Here is a 23,154-nt window from a genome sequence, read left to right on the forward strand (position 1 = left end):
AACATAGCCCCATACTAGCTTACATGAAGAAAATTAACTCTATCCCAGCCAAAACCAGCACAATCACTAGTGTTAATTATATAGAAATCAGCAATAGGACCTTAAATAGCTTGTTAATGTAGGTCTTCCCAAATCACTGTTATTAACCTTATTTCTTCACATATTTTGTCACAGGCATTGTTTTTCCGTTGTGTTTTTTTTAAGACTCTGAAAGCATCATGTGATCAAAACACTGTACTTGATAGCATGATCTTCATGAAATAATCACACAAAAATATTTCTTTAAAATCAAAATATATGCACACACGTTGACACGTACCTTGAATTTAACTAAAGCATGAGTTCTGAACGCAGAAGATTTGCACATTCACTCATGTTTGTACCAGAAGAGTAAAAGAACTGGAAAGAAATCCTTTGTAGGGAAAAATTTTGGTAAATGTTGAGAACCAAAGGCTTACAAGACAGATGAACTAATGGAGGTGCATATGAGAAAAATTACAAGATAAAATTTGAATTTCTATACACAGGACGTCAACTAAGCCTTATAAATTACACATCAATTTTTACCTTAGACAACTTTGGAACACTGAAGAAACAATGCATCACAGGGAATTTACTTAAGAAAAGCCCTATCATATTGAGCCAAACGGCTCATTTCTTTCAGACAATACAGGGGTTTTTTCTGCATTATTTTTTCTGGTGGCAAAGAAAACTGTTTTTAAAATGACGTTGTACTTTCTGAAGAAGATCAACAACAGTAGAAATGAGTAAATCAGAGTTAGAAGTAACCAAACATGTTATAATTTGCACTCCTGCTGTTGCAAAATACAGCGAGATAAACTTCAGAGACAGTAAGCTATTGTTACCCTGTGCGTTTTACATACCTGGCAGCAGTATCTTTTAACACCGTACCTAGGCACTGGCTCAGAGTATTGCTTCACGACTGCCTCCTGTCCCCTTCAACTGCCTTATTCTCACTCCTTGAACTAGCACTAATGTAGACAAATCAGAAAATTAATAAAGATTAAAACTAACGTAGCAAAAGAATGATGCAGGCTGCTGCTTGTGCATACATGCAAAGTGGTGAGAACACTTGGTTAGGGAAGGGAGCTTAGCGAGGCTACCTTCTTCAGTTTCTGAAGTGATTCTCCCAATCAATCATCCTTACTATGCTTCAATTTATATTGTAGAGCAGTATTTATTCAAACAATAATTAATCTAGTTGTCCCAGAACAAAGATGACTGAAAAAGCACTTCATGTTGATCTAAGAAAGGGTAAAATGTTCACATTATGCGTATCACTTGCATTTTCAGCTAAGGCAAATTCTAGTCACTCTGTAGTAGCCAGAGTATTTTTTTTTTAAATCACTGGCCCACATAAACTGTTTTGGAGTTGCCAAAGGCATTTTCTCTAAGTCTGCAAACTGAAAGCAAGGTGCACAATCTCTCCTAAAATATAGTCACTATAAAATGTGTGAAGAACCAAGAACCTCTGGCTCACTTGAATATTTGAATATCTTACAGAAAAAAAAGAAAAAAAAAACTTTTGTTTTTACCAAAAAAAAAAAAAATTAGTCTAAAAGATTTTCCATAATTTCCATCAGCAATGATTGTGAAAGCTGAGCTGCGTCTCCCCCAAAATGGCAAACTTACACTTTACTGTTTTGTGTTTAACTATTTAGCAATATCGCCTTCCCAAGGTCAGCTTAATCCTATTGATTAAGGTTTATATCAGTAATTGCCTTTTATTCTCATTTAGATTATTTTGCCACATCATTTTTTTCATACTGTTAGTTCACAGAGCAAAGTATCTCCCCTTTTGTTTCTGCATGTTTCTGAACTCTGCCCTGTCCCAAGCCACCACCAAGAGCTTCACCTTGATTCTCACAAGTTAAATGAATGTAATTAACTCAGTTCAAGATCAGGATTCTTTGTCCATAAGAACCACAGGTGAGATTGAGCTTTCCTTTGGAAAGTAAATCTAATTTGCCCTTTTTCTAGAGTGCTGACATATGCCTTAAAGCAAGACAACCAGAACAGTACTATTCTTCAACAATACCCACGAACTTTAAAAATCACTTCTTTAAATTTACAGAAAGAATGAGTCAGAAAAAAAGGGAAGAGATCTTTCAAAAACAGCTGTAGCATGTAAAAGAAATTAGCATGAGTGACTGCAGGGAAAATATCAGCAATAGGCTTTGAAGAAATCTGGCTTGGGTCACTGAAAAGAAAACAGAGGCAGATGCTAAGCTGCCTAGCCCAGGTCACTGCAGGGAGAACAACAGCTGGTTATGTGAGTCTTGCCTGGGACACAGAGTTGGTGCTTGATTTTACTGAGCAATTTTTTTAATATATGCTTGATGATTTTAGTATGGGAGAAAAGCTGAAAAACAGATAGATTTTTTTGTGAGTGGAGCTATGACAAATTAAGCCATTTATTTAGTAACACTGCTTGGTTTTATTCTTTTATGTGTAGTTGTATACCCAAGAAAAAGAGTACAAATGTTGACTGGCTACACAGATCTACATCCGAAATAGAAATAAGAGTTTCTGAAGTGCTCTACCAAGTTATCAATATTTTAACAGCTCTTAAAAGCTGCTTTATAGTAGTGCAGATACTTTCAGGACCATAAGGTCTACATTCACTCCATATTAACTGTAGTATATTTTAAGACATTTTATTTTCACATTCATATGGGGGTCAGAAGAGAGTGTGTCCTCTGATCATCGTATCCACGATCACTTTTAGCTGAGAGTTAAAGAACTCCTTTTTTATAACCCACCAACCAATGTTCGAATCAACTTAAAGAGTTGTTGTTCATCCATCCAAGGCTTTTATTAAACCTCTACCATCGTAATTTCTGGACTATGTTACAGAAAACTGAACTCACATTACAGATCCTGGTAAGCAGAAGAGAGTTTTTAAAGTGAATTTTTCCATGATTGCCCAGCTCCCCATTTCATGACTCATGCACTCCTTCCAATCATATTATTCATCACTCCTTTTCATGAAGGCAAGAAATTATAAATGATTACCATCTTGATTTGTCTGAGCACAGAAAAAAATATCTTTAGAATCAATGGACAACTCTACTCAACAGATCAGCTACTTATTCAAAATGCGTTTCACTGAAAATGCAGAATATGCCTTCAGATGTGCCTGTAGTTTTACTAATTGTTCTAAGAATGTATTGCATGCACATGCATACAATAAAGTCTCTCTCTAAGAAAGAGTCTTAAGAGTAGTACTGTAGATTTTAGGTGATTAAAGAGTAACAAAAGATACTTTTTTCAGGTTGTTACCAAAATATACTTCTCACTCCCAAGTTATTTTTACATTCACTCCCACGTAGTGCAGGTATTTATTAAGAAAAAGTAGGCACAGCAAGGCAAATAGAACTTTTTATAAATTGTGAATGAAAATGTTAAGAAAATTATCTTTTGAACTAATTAAAGAAGAGATAGCTTAGACATACCATGGCAAGGAGTTGCATAGTACAGAAACAAAAACAGTTCTGTACAGAAACAGAAAAAAAGTGAATTTATGTAGTAAACAATTGCAACAATTTCATTTGTTGGCTGCAAAGTAGGAGAAATTTCAAAGAAAAGCTTATACATCAAGTTTCTAGATTACTCGTAGACACCAACTATACCTATATCAATAGATATTATAATTCCAAAGGAATTACTTCTTGTTTACCTGAATCCACAAATCATATCAATTTCATGTTAAAGCTTATTGTACAAAAGATAAGTTTTGCAGTATTAATCTAAAACCTCCCGACTTTTTTATCAACCATTAGAATTGACATAAATATGATAAAATGGGACAAACCCAGATGCCTAGGGTCTTTCAAAACTCTGGTCAACTGAAACATGGCAGTTACACACACACACGAGAAACAATACAAACAAAAACCAAAAAAGGAAAAATAATAAAGCCCTTTGCATTTGATATTTTTGCTGTTTTCGCAGCCACTATAAGGGATGTTTTTAACGTTTGTTGATCCTCACAACAGAGTAAGGAACATTAAATCCAGCTATAACCATATGTCAAATGCAAGAGCCTGGGATAAAGAAAATAGTCTAAAATTAGTGTTTACTAAATATAATTCTGTAAGAGAATATATTCATCAACTTCAGTGCCACTATCAGCTTGTCGGAAGTTACACTCAAATGTTTACAAGATCAGAATTTCAGCCGAAAGGAAAAACTTGTTTCAGTAGAGACAAGTCACCACACTAGGCACAGCCTTCTTCACTGAACTTCTTGCATCTTCACTGTATTGCTGACAAGATGTTAGAGGCTCTTTCTGGTAGGCATCTTAACGTATATGGTAAGATATTATACCTACGTGTGGCAGGATAGAGTATGCTGGTGGTATTCATTCCATGAGCGTGCTAACTTCATGCAACTAAGGGGAAGTTACACTAGCAAAATTGATTTTTAGCTTCTCTCAGCATTGGAGACAGAATAAAGAAGTATTCATGAACAAGACTAAGCTATTCTGACTACCACTTTGCTAGTAAGTTGCATCTGAGGTAGATGTGTATGGCTAGTATAAATAGACCGGCAAAGTGCTCCTGATGTAGACTTGACCTAACTCATTAAAACATATTTCAATGAGAAGGAGACTCATCAAAAACTTTTCTGGATTTGAGGTAGATAAACTCAATGAGCTACATTTCTGAAGTTGCTGGTCATCTTCTTTTAGCTGCTACTCATTTCCTGCAGTTAACACGCATTCAAAAAAACCACAAAATATTGCTTAAAGTTATACAATATTCACTACCATTACTGAAATATAACTAGTTACTGTAATTCTTATGAGGATTTTTTTCACTGCCTGCAAAATAGGAGGCATTTCCTCTCAAGGAAAGGTCATCATGATCTGTGGTCAGTTTATGTCAGGTGACTCCTTGAAAATCATATAGAAGAAATGAGAAGGGGAGATATTGTAAAATCAAAAAATATTAGATTGCAGTTTACACTATGAACATCTGAGAACCCATGTTTTGCATAAAAAATATAAAACAATGAAAATAGTGCAAATAGAACAGAAAAGCTACGTGTGTGTAGCTAGTAATAAAGCTGCTTACGTTAAAAGGTTTTCATAGAACAGGCTGTCAGGGTTCAATATTCAAGTTAAAATTCACAACTTACTATGTGAATGTTTAACCATGCAGCCGTAGTATCTTCTAATGTTCTTTCAGATAAAAAAGTAACATCTTTCATATAGTGAAAGATATGTATATAAATGTACAAATATGTTGTTGTAAGGAGGAGGATATTTTAATAATATAATAGGATGATTCAGCTCTGCTATTGCTTTCAGACACAAAAGACCCTGTGCTTCTCAATAACCCACTGTTGCTACTATCATTATGCCCATAAGTTCCTATCATCATATTATTGCTTCTCATGGTTACACTATTTCCTCTCAAACTCACATCTTTCTACAACTCCTGTCTCCCTATGGGATCCTTAGTTCAAGTCGAGAACAACTGCTTACTCCTTTTTGACCATGTTATAGAGTGCAATCCCAGACCTAGTGTGGCAACATCTTGCTGGCTGTACCTTCTTCCTCTTGCAGATGTCCTCTTTCTAGGCAGTGCTGCAAAGATTTTTCTATGAAACATATAGAATTTCATACAGAATTTCTACTAGCTTGACGGGGGTTTTTTTGTTGGGTTTTTTAGCTGAGGTCTTACTATGATCCATATTTTACGTGAACTTATATTTTAAATAATGTTTGCATCATTTCTTTTTAAAACATCATGCTTTCATCGCTGTCAGCTCTGATCAATCCTACGTCCTTTAACACAGACTTCCAAAATGTGTTGCAAAGCAGCTTCCCTACAAGGTGTAACAGAACTTGAATATTCGTTTTGCAAAGCCAATGTATGTGTTTGGTTACAAATACTGGAGTATTTCTCTAGTATTTCCTTCAAAGGACCCTTTTTAATATTTGTAAAGTTTGATTTGAGAGAGTGCTGATCCCTATTCTGTGAAGCAAGCTAGCGTCATTAGGATGACAAAATCAAGTCTTATTGTGGCAAGAAGAAACATCATTTAGTGTCAACAACACACTGCTATTGATTTGAACCCCTCCTTGCCTCACGGGTGAAATAACAAGCTCCTACACACAGACTCTCTAAGCATACCAATAGAGGAGAGAGGCAAGAAAAATACTAAAAATGGCTGTATTAAAGATACAACAGGAAATATATGACTCATGAGATGTAAATTCTTTTATCTGTATGGAATAAATTGAAGAAGAGCTTAATATGGCTTCTGCAATTTCTATGGAGTTAGATTAGAACAGAAATACACCTACCAATAATACACCAGATTTAGGCTTCCCAACCAGCATCTCCTAACTGTTCAGCACGCTCTGTGAAACAAGCCAGATTCATTTTCATTATCTAATATGTGACTATCTGCGTTTTTAAAATGACACCTTATTTTAGCATCCTGGTTGGCCGTTTCAGTGTAAGATGGGGAACTGATTGAGCATACAGTGTAAACTATCCTTTCACATTACTGGCAGGATCTCTTTGAAACGGAGCTAAGAAACAGTCTGTCAACATGGACAGGTTCACTCTTTTTCTATTTCTGAACAACAGACTGCAATTTTCAGAAAAAAAAAAATCCGTATCTTTCTTCTTAAAAGATACAAAAAAGAATAAAACCATAGTTAGTCATGCAACATCAATATAAATACTACTTTGCACATTAATAGTTCTTTTTCTAGAACTTAAACCTATGCCTTTAAGCAAATTTGCAAACCAAAAAAATGCAGTGAGATGAAATACTACTTATGTTGTCTAACTGCACCCAAAATTTAAGCTAATTTCAAACACTTTTGTAGCACCAAAGTTAGCATGCTAGAATTCCATTAAAACGTGAACAAAGTAATATACAAGGCATAAAAAAATTATTTCAAGATATCTTCTTTTTAAAAATACTGAAGTGTAGAGAACAAAGCTATTTTCATACCACATCCAGAAAATGGATGAGGTGTGAAAGAAATCTCTTGTTTAATGTGACCTTTGGCTGTACTTTCACTTGTCATCATTATGAAGTAGCTACTTTCAGTGCCAACACATAAGCCGCGTTATATTACCCTATAACAGTAGTAGCACGCCTTTCAGGAAGTGTTTCATACTCCGAGAAACTGGTGGCAGAATGCATTGACAGCACTTACCTCTGTAACTGCTTATATTAGGTCTTATTCAACAATAAGACCTCATTTACACAAGGAAATAAGAGCGACTGTACTAAATTTCATAGAGCATGTCGCATAAACTACTATATGTTGAGGAACTCCCTTGGAGTTCTCAGCTTCAGTGAAAACATTCAAATAAGGAAAAATGTAAATTTCAGGTTGGAACTCTGCCCCAAATAACAGTATTCAGAGCTTTGTTATTGTGCACAGACCAAAAATACTGCTTCATTAAGATCTGCAACATACTTGACTTTTCTTAACGTATGTAATTAAGAAAATATTTCTGGAAAGCAAATGAATTTGAAATTCAAGTAAGATTAATAAAACAAATATGACAAATTTACGTTTTATACAATGGTAGCAAGACGCAGAATAAAAATCAGTAGCTATCATTATCTAAAGCTGTTCATCTAACACCGTAGAGAGCAAACCATTGATACATACTGTACACACATTTTTATCCATGTATATAAATCAAAGGAAACAGCTTCCTTTAAGGCAAGCATATGAAGATACTAAAGCAAGATACAAATTAAATATTCATACATTCAATATTTCAAAATAAGGAATTTGGATATACACATGCATAATTTAAGTTCTATAGTGAAACCTGTCTACAGAGGCCATTTCTACTGTATTTCAACAGCACTGAAACTTGAAATGTACAATGCAGCCTCTCCATGCTGTGTTAAAACTTTAAAGTATATAGTAATTCATTTCAAGCACTAAACATAGAATAAAGGCCACGTTATGCACACGGCACTTTTGCAGAGGAACTACTGCTTTGCCCTATTCATTACAGCTCTGAAACAGGGCTGTCAGTCACAGCGCTCTCCTGCAAGGTGGCTTCAGGGAGCCCAGCGAGTCGCTCATTGGGAACTGAGGTCAAACAGGCAACTTCAGGTAAGAGGCTCATCGGTCCTGAAAAACCCATCGGAATTGACTCCGAGTCAAATTCTGATCCCAGGCAACTGTTTTAAATGCCGTAGAGCTGGTGCTCATACATGAAGCCTAAAATTGGCCCCTTACACTGCTTTCATACATTCACTCAAGCCTCTCTGGAGTAAAAGATGAGATTTCAGACCTTTTTAATTGGCAAAAGAAAGCAACACAAAAACAGGCTTCACAACAACATGTTGTGCACTAGGAGTGGTTCTTTGTGAACACAGAACCTGAGAGTAGTTTACTTACGACAACACAGACATGTTAAGTTTTCAGAGCTTATAAATTCCTATGCATGCAAAAAACACTGTGGGGAAAAAAAACCCTATTACCCACCTTCCCCCCTTGACCTGTATCTTCTTCTGCATGTGTCTAAATATACCACCATTCCTCCCCATGTATTTAAAACCTTGCCACTAAAAAGGAACTCTCCATATGAGTTATTAATGTGAATATATTATTTTCTTATTAGAAATTAAATGTATTGGTTCAAGTATTGAGAGTCTAATTTAAAAAACATCCATTTTATTGGGACAAAAATATCTCATGTTAACTTTAAGAATAATTAAAGAGTACTTATTGAGGGGAAAATAGAACTACTCTGTTTCTACACATTTTAAAGTAAACATTTATCTTTGCTCCTTAAAGGTCACTCATTTGAACTTGACACATCTATGAAATAATAGAAGCAAAAGCTAAATAAGTAGAAAAGTGATATTAAGCAATATAAAGCTAAACAAAATTAGTATCACATGGTAAATTACTTCATTGAAAACCATCTATGGATTCTGCAAAGAATATACTTTTGCCTTAGAGCTAGTACTTTAATTTTCAAGAACCAAGAAAAAAAAAAAAATCAAAACTAGTCAGTAACAATGCAGCGTCGAAAAGCAATAAACTCAAAATTAAGTTATAAATAATTTAAAGCATGTCATGAAGATGTATTAATAATTCATCAGATAAATAATTTACTAAATAATCAAATAAATAAATAATGAAATACATAAATAAATCAGCAAATAAATAATTCTGCAAAATAACCTAAACAATAAGTCACTAAAACAAATGACAAACCTACAAAACTACAATGATTTTCTAAATTCTGATAGTTTTAAATAAACAAATGTATATAAAATAGATCAATCTTTGGTGGATAGAGAAATATTTTTCACTGCTATTGGTAAATTCCTGATTATACTGCACAAGGATACAATTTTAGATTTTACAAGAGTGCAGTTTTTCCCTTGTAAATTATTAACATGATTGCTACAATACATCCTGCTCTGTATTTTACACGTAATCCCTTTATGTAGCTCATTTTTCCCCCCAAAAAATGAAAATCTCTCTACAACACTCTTAATTCACGTATTTCTTTTTTTCCCTGGGTGCAGTACTTACAATACTGCAATAGCCTTCTTGGTGGTTCTCTTACTGTCTTCTGCAAACCTTCAGAAGTTTTGCTGCAGGGGGAAAACAAGTAGAATAACCTTAATTATTACAGATGGTATCTCATTCATTAGTGGATGACAACATTTTATTTGAAAGCACAAGAAAAGCTGTTTTATAATTCTACAAAGCAACTTAATGTGAAACAACCATTACAGTTTGCAGACTACCGAAAGTTTTTAGAAGTCTTTGGTGGAACGAGTTCAAGCAGACTGAGGCCTGTTTCTTGTATTTAAGCTGACACACAATCTGTGCAAGCTGGCACTAATTCAGATGTAAAGACAAACCATGAGAAGGACAAAATACTTGGCTGACATCTAATGTTATCCTTGATTTTGGAAGTTCATAGTCCTTGAAAGAATACAGTGAGATCATTTAATTCCACTATCTAAGTACATTCACGATTTAATTAGAACACTGCACTCCAAAGCCAACACTGGCACCACAAAGGTCAAAATCCACTCATCTCCTGAATCAGTTTTCATTCTCCATTTATTTTACTGAATAGTATTGACAGTCACCATAGTTTTCTTCAAAGTGGTATTCTGTAAATACAGCAGTTAAAGAAATGTGCCAGAAGTGTAATCATGTTATCAATTTTTATCCATGTCAAAAAGGTTTATTTGCTTTCTTCTGTAACACACATTACAGGAAAGAGTGAGACACAGTTTTATAAACCATGCCACTGACATGCATTCTTGACCTCTGTACAGGACTGTAAAATCAAACGAATACATCAAACCTGAGGTTATATATTGTATATATGCATGTTTTTTTGCTACTTGGTTCAAAGGACATCAGTATGCAGTGTTGTTTCTGCTGGTAAGATCTCAAATGGTTGATGGCATTGCTGTATTTCAGCATTTAGAAGCATAAAGGATAATTTACTCTTAAAACTACCTGGGCACATTATATTTAACAAGTCTCAAATTCTCTTTAGGGATTATAATAAGGAAACACTTTGCTTAATCATAAATTTTATATTTATCTTGGCTAAACACCGTCCTTTGGATAGACTGCCATGTTTTGTCAAGAAAAATCAACACAGTGGAAATGAAGTACTTGTTCTGTTGTGTGGTCATTCAAAAGAGTATGTAGAAGTAATGTAAATGTGCACCAGCGCTGCTGATAATTTCACGCTCTCATACACTCATTTCAATTTGCTTTAAAAAGGACTATTCCTCCTGGCTAAATATAGTCATCATGAAAAAGCATACCTCCCCTTTGAGCTAATAACACTGCAAGCCCCAAAACACAAGAGTGCAACAAACTTCTATATTTTAAGGAATCTGAAGCACTTTTTTCTCACAATATATGTTTCTGAAGTGGGACAAACGAGACTGGGTTTTTTTCCTAAGGTATTCTCTTTTAGTGCCCAGATTTCTGTTTGAGAACCGAATCATTCCCACACCACATCTGCAAATCCCATCCACCCCCAAAACAAATCATACATATCCCAAATCCTTCTTTTTTAAAGTAATGGATCCTTGTAAAAGCAGTATATACCTTCACACATAAAAGATTTTGAGGATTACTGGGATATACAATGGCTCAGGAATGATCCTGAGATTCTGGAATCAGACCTTCTCTAGGAAGTACCACTTAGTCATAGATCATTTTCATTCATCTGCAGCTTGGCAGCCTCTGGTAGCAAAGTGATTTTTAACCAATACGTTACAGTAGAGCTAAAACTGTAATTACAGTCACCAATGTCTTAAAACCACATTTTTTTCTTCCCTTTAAAATTTGCTTAGTTTTTAATTACTTTCATGTTTAATTTGGGCTTCTAATCTATGGTTACAGAACTGACCTCCTCACACAACTATTTCTGTCTAAGTTAGAGGGTCATAATTCCCTGCTCAAATAGACATGTAAATCATTTAAAGAAAGGATACAAAACAGCCAATGACCTGGGATACAGCCACCTTTCTCTCTCTTGCAATCAAATGCAAATTCCGTCCTACACAAAAGGTAAAGGACAGAAACTGAATTTGATTCCATTCCTCTGTTCTGCCAAGCTGGTCCTTCTCCTCCCAACCCTCAGACAAAGTATAGGTGCCTATACTCAACACATCATGCAAAAGACTGGTCAATGGAAGACTAAAGCAAAAAGCGTGCCCTTCAGGTGTACTTCACAGAGCAATACCAGAAATAGAGTAACTGCGTGCGTTCCGTACTCTGCCCAGGCTGAGAAGCTGAATGCTACAATAAGGAGGCCACCTTGCTGGTACTCAAGTTAATTTGGGTGATAATGCAAGGAACTGGATTGTACCACATACCCAAGAACAAATTTCAGATATTTACAATGGCAAAATTATAAATAAGGCTCACAGTAAAAAGCACCAAGCAACGAGATCTTCTATTCTCCACCTTTTGATACTGCCATCATCAGAAAGTTTCTTAGTTTGCAGGTACAAACCAGATCAAAAGAAACTGCATACTGCTGCTTCCTCCCTTTGGCAACTCATGAACATAGGAACCAGAGGAAATTTTAGAAAGAGGTTACTGTATAATTTCAAAATTTAGGACAGGAATTTTTTTTTTTTTTTTTTATGTTCAGGAGTAAACACAGGGGAAAAGAGAAAGGCTGGACAGACATGCTTAACAAATTATAGGCAATGTATGGTACTGACCACTATATTCTGACTCACATTTCAAGGATTCTTTGAATTGTTATGAGTTACATAGAATATTTTGCATTATCAATGAAAAAAAAAATACTGCAATGGATTATTATATTCAGGAACTTAAATAATATCTAAATCCTTTCCAGGCCAGAAGCCTCATTCCTCTGCCACACTTCCCTCCCTCTATTTATTACAATTGATCAATTAAATTAAAAATTATCTGTTTGGTCCACTTCACACAGAAAGATACTTTTGTGACTCAGTACAGTACTTCATTAAAATTTTTAATATTTCTCTGATTTTTTTAATCATAAAAAGCAAAGAAGTGCTTGTTATACATATTGTATAAGTCTAACTAAAAATTGTAGAAGTAACCCAGTCTTACAACCAGTTATAAGATAATTTTGAGTATGTTCCAGGTAAGAACTTTGAGTATTTCTTGAATAACTTTTTAACCAGCTTCTTCCAATTGTCTCTTAGTAAAAAAATCCATTTTAAAATATTAAAACATATAGTAAAATGTTAAATCCTAAACTACTGAATCAACTGCTATCAATACAACACATAGCTCATTTGACTTATGACCCACGCTTCCTAGTCGATTTTTAGATAAAAACAAGCAGATTATTAGCAAAGGTTTATCTCAAATTCCCACATGTACAGCATGCCACATTAAATATATGCAAATCAACCTCTTTCTCTTCTAGTTTTTTTGAGCTGACAACTCATATGACCTGAAGCCATGGTTAACGATTACAATTATTTGACTTTCATATTTATACAATCAGTCATCAGATATGCATGTTAATTGATTTTAACAGATAGTTTTGTATTCTAATGATCAACAGTAAGCACACATTTTACCAACCTTTTGATTTATAAGAAAATAAAACTTATATCATTTTTCACAATTAACCCTTCATTGTATTGATTTGCAGTATTAACTGTAGACATCTCCATAATACGGTAACCTGGAAGTACTCCAAACTATGGAATCTTTATTTTGGTAGCAAAATTTGATTTTCCAATTAAAGACACTCTTCTATTGTGTTTAAAAAACACAACTACTACCCTATTTAAACAATGCATTTTCTATTAGTTAGAAATGATGAAACAAAATTAATGCTTAAATAAACAGGCTCAGGAAAAAATTAATTGACAGTTATTTCATATCCACATTTTGGTACTTAAAGTTCTTTTCTTTTTCAAAGAACCTTAGTTGCACACTTCTTGATTTAATAAGTCCTCAAATACTATATATAGGATAGAGTACAATCCTACATTTAACATCCTTATTTCTCAAGTAATATGCTTAAGGCCAAAGCATTCCTCTGTCGCCGTCACAAAACATATTACTGAATCAGTTACTTTTTTTCACATGGCTGAAAATTTATTCTTTGTAATTACATTTTTATTTCAGATGCCCTATCTATTGAAGCATCAAATACAAAATTACAAGTTGCACAGATCTGCATGCGAAGGACTGACTACTTTGTAAGTTTACACAGTGTGCGATCATCATCTTGCACAACTAATACTGGTTGTTCTTTAAGGATATTCATATAAAAGAGTGGATATTGCATCTTACTCTCAAAAAGATCAGATCATGTCTTATTCCATAGAAGGGCTATCGCAATTTAGGCCTTAATTGTTGTTGGACTAAAGGCTTATGCTCCAATTTTGGTAAAGCAAGACCTGCTGAATCCCTTTCTCAGTGTATTTTAATAACGATACAGATATTTTAATTTCTGCAACGTGCAGAATCTTTCTACTTTCTACAAATAACTGAACGAGGTGCTGAGTCTATTCATCTTTTATCCAGGTGAGCATCATACACTCCAAGTTCTGCTACCATTCTCTTTTTGGCTGTCTGCTCCAATTAATTTCAAGTTAAATTTATCCATTATGAGATTTTGAGATACATTCTCCAGAACAAAAAGCAGCATAGAGACATTAGAGCACTCATCTCAGATATATAATGCTGATTCATATCATGGACAGAAGAAACTTAAAGCCATGTTACCACAATCATGAACAAGCACCTTAACCTCTAAAACACTGTTTAATGGACTTTTCTGATTTTTAAAGGTCTTGATTTCACACTGAAAATGAGAGAGGTATTGAATATAGGACAGGATTCTGTTGCTTTCTTAATAGTTATTTTCCTTTAAGGTCTGGCATCATGGCAAATACTCATAAAGCAAATAAATTCTGTTCAATCTTTCCCTTATTGGGGAATACCTTCTTGGTGTTCAACAGATCTTGATTTCATCCTGAACATAATGAGAAAGTGTTGGGGTCTGCAGAAAGGGGAAATCCATCCTACCCTAATTACTAAACCAGTTTTAATGCCACAGATACCAAAGCAGAGAGCCCCTGGTTTATTTTGTACAATGCAGTGCTACAAGTTAACTACCTTGAAGACTGACTATAAGGTTTATACTTCTGTAGCCAAGGCAGACTTTAAGATAAACAGGAGGGTGAAGGAAAGATCTTAAAAGTTACATGTGAACCTCCAATACAAATGGCCAGAAGAAAATAGTGGGAAATAAAAGGTAAGACAAATACCCTGAGAAAAAAAAAATCTACGTATATACTTTATGGGTAAAGTTCTAATAAACTTGGAAAATAGATGTAATTCCTAGTTTCTAAAAATGCTTGATGTCCTCCACTTCTCTTTAAACTTGACAGTGTTAAAAATTACCGATCTGGTCACGTCAGCTATGAAGAAAAACAAGTAAAATTTAACAACTGCATAAGTATGGGCTGACTGAGCCAAAGCAGTCCTAGTCTGACTCATAAATACAGCACATTCATTTAAGTTAGAATTAATATCAACATTTTCACAAGATGCCTGAATTTAGATTAAGGTGGAAACAAAAAAAATACTGTTTACAACTCACTGTTTTAAAAAAGTATGTTAATTGCTCATCATAAAGATCAATGATTAGAAGTAGCATATGACTAACAATATTCAGTATTTTTATTAAAAACCAAGAGGAAACAAAAAGTAGAAAGCAACTGGTGACACCTTCTGATGACAACTTTTATGTAAAGAATTGCACCTACAATAAATTCCACAGTTAAAGGTTAAATTAAGGCTATGAGTAGAAAGAAGACCAAAAAAATGCATTCTGAGAAATGAGAAAGTAGCACAGCTAGAAAATGACCAGCTATAACACAAACACTATCAGTGCAGTGATAGCATGCCACCATCCAGATCACTATGGCCAGTTTTGATCACTGAGACTCTTAAGGGGATCGTGACAGGGGGAACTGGGCAAAAAAACCATCCAGAAGCTCAATACATGTGGCTTAGTATCTAACTGTTGCTGCATAATCTTAGTCACAAAAATGAAGTTGAGATCAGTGAAATATAGAAAACCAATTACTATCCTGGCCCTGTTGCACAGTAGGATGTTCTTCTGCACTATTTTACATGTAAGAAATAAACATGGAAATGAATAATAAGTTTAATACAACTAGGTAGGTAAGTTTAACTATCTGTATCCAAAGGTGATCCAATTTGGTTAGAAATCGTCAAGGGTAGGGGTTTTCCATTGTCCTTGATGTAGAAAGTATAGCCTTCATGACGGTTAGTTAACTCCATACCAAAAACATTTAATTATTTTGTAATTCATTGTATAACCTCAACAAAGAAAAAATATATTATCTATCAGCTGGATCAGTTCCATACAGCCATATAAACCCCAGCAAAGGCATGGAAAGAAAATACCGAAAAAGAACAGGGGGAGGACAAAAGACATATTACTCATTTTGATGACAAAATTATCTAAACCCGCTCATAGGTTATCCAAATGCAATAAAAACCACATACATAGAACCTCAAAATCATCAGTTTGTGAAATGGAAAACCTTACACAACCTCCAGGGTGTTTTATTTCTACCAACATCAGTAACGTCTGCACTCCCTAAATCTCACTCCATTTTATAATGGTGACTAAATTTCACTGGACTTATTAACATTAGTAAGAAACAGATTAATAAGAATGCCAATAGTTTGTTTGCATAAAACTGACCCACTACTTCGATGCTCCCTGTCTATAGCAAAATGGCACGTGAATACTGCGTAAGCAGCCAAATGCCTCTTCTGACATGAAGATTCCTTCTGAGATAGCCAGTGTCACCAGAACTACTGCTCATGGCATCCAAATGGACAAAACATAGAAACTTCACTGCTAAAAAAACCGAAAGGCTGCACAGCTTCTCTTAGAACAAGTGCATACTTCACACAGAATCATCAAGTTAGTGAATGCAAACCACAGCAGAAAACTGCTGCAAATTTCAACCCTGTTAGTGGATAGATGAATTTAGGGAAGAGGATGTAAGCATCATCAACGTAGGACAAAATTGCTGGGTTTTATTTTAAACATGCTTAAACTCAACGTTTTTAACTTAAATATTTAAGAATTATTTTAATCTGTACGTTTTACATCTCTTGCCACCTGAAGCTGGCGATCCAAATGTCTAGAATAGCACATTTGGAATGCTGAGTTATATTATCATCATACTAACTATAGCAGTTCAATTTCAACAAATTTCTCTGGGTTTTTGCATATCGCTGAATAAATGACTCCGGAATTAGCTTACTTTTCTTGGAGGCATTATATGAGATTATTTCTTAGTCTCCTCCTCTTTGATTTAGTACACCTCTTAAGATAATTTATTAATGTTTTGGATATCTCATTCATCATCCATTATTACTGGTGTCATAAATTAGAGGAATGGAACAAAGCACTGGACTATACACTTTTTCCATATTAATCAATAAAATAGCCACCTCTGTGAGCAAGCACTGTACAAAAGAAGTTGGTTTATCCACTAGAGTGAGACTGGGTGCACTTTTTTAACTCAAATCCCCAAATAGATCATCAGATTTATAGTATAATATGTTATTAGTGAAGTAAAAATCAGGGCTTCACCTTTAAGTATAAAAGGATAGAAACGCCTGGTCTGCAAAAGACAAAAATACATGTCAGAAATTGCTACGTCCCGTAAGTTACTCAGATTAATTAGAAGGCTGATGAACACCAGTCTTGTGTGAAAAAAATGGACTAATCATTGAAAATGCTGTAATTTTGCCAGCATACTATAAAACAGTTAAAAGTGGAGGAAAGATTCAACTAACAGAAACTTAAATGGCAGCATTTAAGTCTGCGATATTATTGCTCAGAAGATGAGTTACCTAAACTGGTGGTAAGTAGGAAAAACACAGTCCCTTGCCATCACTTTTTTTTTTTTTAATTAAGACAACCTAAACACAAAGGACATTGGAAAATACAATTGTGCAGATTTCAGAAGATTTTCAAGATAATGATCATTAATGGGAATCCTATCGGTAGTAAGTTACATAGCAGTATACTATGCTATATAAAGTACCTAAAGGAAGACAGAATTAATATTATGAGAACATTAACTACTGACTTAACAAGATCATAATGCCTGCATTAAATTACATCTTTGAATTAAGTTTGAATATCCAGAAATTCAGGTTTTGTTATTTTAGGCAAAGATTCAGTTAATATATTTTGTACACATTCACTGTTTACATTCCTTTAACTAAATGTCGCATTAAGGCAAATTAATATTTTACATGATAACAGTACTGCACTCACCTCTTTTCTAACTGTTACATGAAAAAGTTTAAGCCAGGTTTAGTAATTCATTAATGGAATCAGATAAAGAATTTAAGTTCTTATTATAAAAGAAAGGGATTCCACATGTTAGATTTAAATTGGGTAAAATGATTCAGATTAGCAACTGCGTTTGTCATCAAAGAAAATCTAATTTCTACATGGGGAAGAAACAGTTATTTTTTCTTCTTTAGGCATTACATGAGGATCCAATGTGAGCTGAAAACAACAAAATAACTTTTTGCAACTAAATAAAAACTCTTTTCATTGTGCCACCTCTAAATCACGACCCGCATTATTTTCCATATAGAAACTTCATTATCTATAGTAATTGATGATTAACAAAACATACTTGTACCTATGCTTTTTAAAGCTAATTCAACTAAACACATATACAACGGATGCATTTTTCCCTTTATTACATTTAGAATTATTAATGAAACTGTTTGATGAACTACGTATGACACTTTCCTATAATTACAATTACCAGTGGAATGGAAAATGAAATATGCGAGCTGCAGTTTTTGTTAAGTCTCCAGTTTGATCGGTGTTTGGCAATGATCATGATACCTGTTATTCAATCTATAAAGGCAGCTTGCAAACAAAAAGAACTTCGTTGTTACATGACTAAAAATAGGTAGCACCCTCCTTGTACTTACGTGCATGTGGTTTGAGGATTGACACAAAGTGGAGAAACCAATCCCTCTTCTGCTTAAGAGCAGCCATTTGCACTCTCACTCTTCCCTCTAATTCACTCCTACCTCTGCTTCACTTTGTATAAAAATGTGCACTGTCACGGAAACACTGAGATTTACTCTTTTCTGTCAGTTACGATATTCACCCTTCACATAGGTTGCCTGAACTCCATTTGTAGCCTCAGTTAACTTCTAATTTCTACAACAGGAAACTTTATTAGACAGGAGACTATAAGCATGTCATACCCAAAATTTCCTGCAGCAGTCTAGGGAGTAAGAGATACAAGATAATTCTCTCGTGCAAAAAGGACTTTATTGAACCTGGTCTCCCACGACCAATGGGAGTGTTCTAGTAACTGAGGTAGTAGCCAAAAAAATAAAGTGTTGGCAATGGCACCACCATTCCGTCCTGCAGGAGTTTTGTTGACTTAGTGTTTCCAAACCATCTGAGATTTTTTTCCTTCCTGGTCTTTTTGTTCACTGAGTAGAAAACTGATGGCTGCATGGAATTGTTCACAGAACCTCAAATCAAGAAACATGCACTGCTGATTTACCTAAGACCAACTCCAATTTATTAATCTTAGGATGCAGGGAAGAAGGTTTATCTTTTCCTCATCCTAAAGAGATTACTTTCGTACCTAAAACTTTACAACAAAACCCCAGTGAAGGGTATTCAGAATTACCCAATCTTCATTATTTTCCAGGCAAATAAGCAGGTAACCTGTTCTCTATTCTGAATACATAATTTCACTTGTTAACGACAGATTTCAACATTAATTAATGACTGTGTGGAACTACTGAAAAATCATGGAAATAATGCTTTAGCTTACCCCATATGGAATTTGGAATACGAGAGGCAAATTTCCTCAAATAATTATGCCAACATAACTTTCCTTTAACTCTTACTACCTGATTATCATAACTTTCAGGCCTGCTGAAGATGTTGTCAATGAACAATAAATTGCATGGTGAATAGACACCAACCACTGAGAAGTAAACGAAGGTAACATTTTTTTGGCTAGAACACAGAATTAAAAAAAAAAAAAAAAATCAATGGAATGTTGAATTCAATAATTTTCTTTTTTTTTTAAACTTATTTTTATTAAAGGTTCTGCAAGACACAACGTCCTGTCTCCTTTTTAACATCAGAGATCCAGAAGGCTTCAGATGTTTATATACCTGTTAGACAGGATCGGTACCTGTAGATGTTGATACTTATGGTGGTTTTAATGGACACCACCGTTATGTTCTCTAATCACGGACATTACATGAAATTTAAACCTTTGCTTCTCAGCAACATCGTATCCTCTAAACCCTGCTGAGTACCTATTCTCAGACAGACACATACTTTTAAGCCCCACGTATTAGAACATTAATTCATGTAGCTGCTCAGAAGCACACATGGACCTGCAACTACCTAACACATTTATCGGTGGGAAAAAAAGGCCAAGCAGGAGATCTGAAATCCAGTGACTACAAAATAGTGGTTAAATGCAGGAGGAGAACCAAGGAGACAAGATTCTGAAGCAAGCAGACAGGTAGCAGTGGAGGGCAGAAGCTGGTACCATCAGGACTGAAGATAAACCCCTGCATATGGGGCTGTGATACTCATTTCCCCGACACAATTACTACCACTAGTAAAGAAGTTTACTACAGCTACATGATTTAACAACTGTTAAACCAATACTGTTAAATTCAGAATCCACTAGAAACATACTACAAATTGTCTCAAAGAAATAGGGCTTGTTTACTCCTCATTACAGTGTCAGTGAGTCAAAGAGCTGATCTTAAACAACAAAAGCCTGACAGAAGAAAACGCTGCCAGCTCTGTCAGACTCCTGGAAGAGAAAGTCAAGGCTCAAATGATTGCGTTGATCTTTGACTGAAACTGTAAAACAAGTCAGTTTCTTCAAAGTCAAACATAACACCACAGCCAACAATAAGGAATTCTTTAGTTTTTCCACACAGTGAATTTTTTGATCTCATAAGCTCTGGATATTTTCAATCACACTAAAAAGGCATTAGCAAGGCAAATGTGTATGACCCAAGCCCATAAACAACCACAGGACTGGTTTTCCTGACTAATCTTATTTTTCCTGCTGTCACCTAAATGCCAGCACTTCTTATTAATAGGTACTTTAAGATTTTAACCAGCTTTTAACCAATGTGGGTTTTTTTCACTATCTAAATCTGAACAATTGTTCAGGTCTGTTCACTGACTAAACTCCAAAGTATCCATATTTTATTAGTCACATGGAAATTGGATTGCTGCCCACAAGACTTCAAGATAAAACATTTCACTGACACAGATCAGAATCTAAAATTCATCCTGTTTAAAGACTAAGAGCCTTAAGATACATTATTTCATGCTCTTAATTCAAATAAAGGTAATTAAAAATACCATATTTTCTGTTCAGAAGTTATCCTTAGTTACCCTTCCTGAACTCCTGATTCTCAGTGTCACCTCTAATGTCCTACATAATTCTGCCCATCCTCACTTCACAAACAATTCTAATTAAAAAAAAAGCCTACATTCACTAAATCTCTTTCAATGTATCTTCCAGTGTAATTTTACAGCGTATTTATAAGATTTTTATGCTAGTCATTAAAAATCAGTCATCAATGTCTACTTATTAATTTTAGATATAACTTTATTTGAAATAAAATTTTAACCCATGCCAAGTAAACTAATGTTAACATACTGCAGACACCATAACCACTACAGAAGAGTAACAGCAGAAATAAACAGCTAATGACTAGAAATAGAGCCAGAAACAATGGATAGACAATAGTTTAACTTAATCAATTGGTGCACAACCCTCTTCTTCCCACCTCTCACCTCCAGTTAATGTATCTTGATTATAACTATATTGGTGAGTTCAAGTTTGCTTAGCTGCAGGTCTTTCCATCTCTGAAGTCAACGGTGAAGTCACTCAGGACTTACAAGTACAGACCAATTTTTTCTTCCTGGAACAAATCCTAGCATCTAGAAGCCCACGACTTCAACGTTTGACTTCATGAACTAAGTGCTTACTCAGCAGGCATCCAGAAAGTAATGCATTATTTCACTTAGCCATACCAGCACTTTATTATCCATTTTACGTAAGAATTTATAACAAGTGTATTATTTGACATGCAGCAAAAACATATGGGCAACCAACAGACATTTCCTCTGACCCCTGTCAGATCAATTAATTTCCGTAACAGAGACAAATGCCTTCAGAACAGCAAAGCAAGACAACAGAAATCCTCTCAAATGCTAGAAAAAGCCAACGAATATATGCTGTGAGGAAGTGAACTAGGTTTAAAAAATAAACTGCATTGAAGTCAGGCCACACCTGGAATACTGTGTGTATATATACTTTTGGTACCCTGCTACCCAAGAAAGAGGTGAATAGGCTGGAGAGGGTGCAGAGAAGGGCCACAAAGATGATGAAAGAACTGGGAAGCCTGCCGTGTGAGCAAAGGCTGAGAGAACTGGGTTTGTTCAGCCTTGAGAAAAGCAGGCTTAGGGGAGACTTTATCACCATGTTCCCGTCTTTAAAGGGTGGCTCTAAAGAAGATGGAGACTTCCCTTTCACAAGGAGTCCCACGGCAAAGATGAAGGTTAAAGTCCTCGTGGGGTGATTCTGATTGGACACAAGAGGAAAATGTTTTACAATGAGTATAATCAGCCACGGCAACAATCTTCCCAAGGAAGCAGTGGATTCCCCAACATTGGACACTTTTAAGATTCAGCCGGACAGGGTGCTGGGCCACCTTGTGTAGACATGGCTTTTGCCAAGAAAGGTTGGACCAGATGATCCTTGAGGTCCCTTCCAACCTGGTATTCTATGAACCTATGAAGTAATTCTCTATACTACTGTTAAAGTTGTTTTCAGTAATGTACAGCATCATACACAACACATCCCAGTAAACCAATGATTTCATGAAATCATATGCTTGCCAGAAAGAGATGGCATAGGCTACCTATCCAGAGTGCTTACCATTACGAATATCCATTTCATTTTAACCCTAAATTTACACACACAATGCAAGTACTACTTACTAAAAAAAGAAAATAGCTTAACTAATTAAATCAGTTAAAGCCCAAAATCTAAATATGAAGCCAAGTCAACCATAAACAGCAGGAATAATGCCCATGTAAGTTTTACACCCTGTACTTCCCAATCTTCTGTACTTTTACTAATGCAAAATACATCAACTTAGAGAATGTATCATAAAGTTCTTTAACATTTTTTATTATGAGGGATTACCTTCAGGATCAAAAGAGGTGCACTATGAATACAAATTTCACATGATACTAAACGTAAAAAGAAATCTGCTGCAGCTCTACCTTCTAGTCACATGACAAGGTAATGTGAAGAGTACATAATTCAAGGATTACCAAGATAGTTGTATGTTTAATTATTAGTCTGGGTCCTCATTCAAAGCCCTAGTTATTCATTCGCCCTCCTTTATTCCACATGCTGGACTAGAGATTCCTCAATCAAAAATTCTCAATTCACTGACTGATCAAGTGAGTGAGCTGTAGAACTAAAACTAAAATACAAAGTAAAAGT

At 35.0% G+C, this 23,154-nt stretch overlaps 1 protein-coding gene across 4 annotated transcripts in view; it reads right to left on the reverse strand.

Moving 5' to 3' along the window:
• Positions 1-9,634, reverse strand: part of TBC1D5 (TBC1 domain family member 5) — a 306,295-nt gene extending 296,661 nt beyond the window's left edge. For 2 of the 4 annotated variants that reach the window (XM_075493115.1, XM_075493118.1), the window contains exon 1: positions 9,569-9,634. The gene's annotated coding sequence lies outside the window, so the exon portion shown is untranslated. Of the gene's footprint in view, positions 1-884; positions 903-9,535 lie in introns of those variants that run through there. The other 2 variants (XM_075493116.1, XM_075493117.1) reach the window with 2 other exon arrangements.
• Between the last annotated feature and the right edge of the window lie 13,520 nt (positions 9,635-23,154).

The sequence above is a fragment of the Mycteria americana genome, chromosome 2 (assembly GCF_035582795.1).
Source record: "Mycteria americana isolate JAX WOST 10 ecotype Jacksonville Zoo and Gardens chromosome 2, USCA_MyAme_1.0, whole genome shotgun sequence".
NCBI classification, from domain to species: domain Eukaryota; kingdom Metazoa; phylum Chordata; class Aves; order Ciconiiformes; family Ciconiidae; genus Mycteria; species Mycteria americana.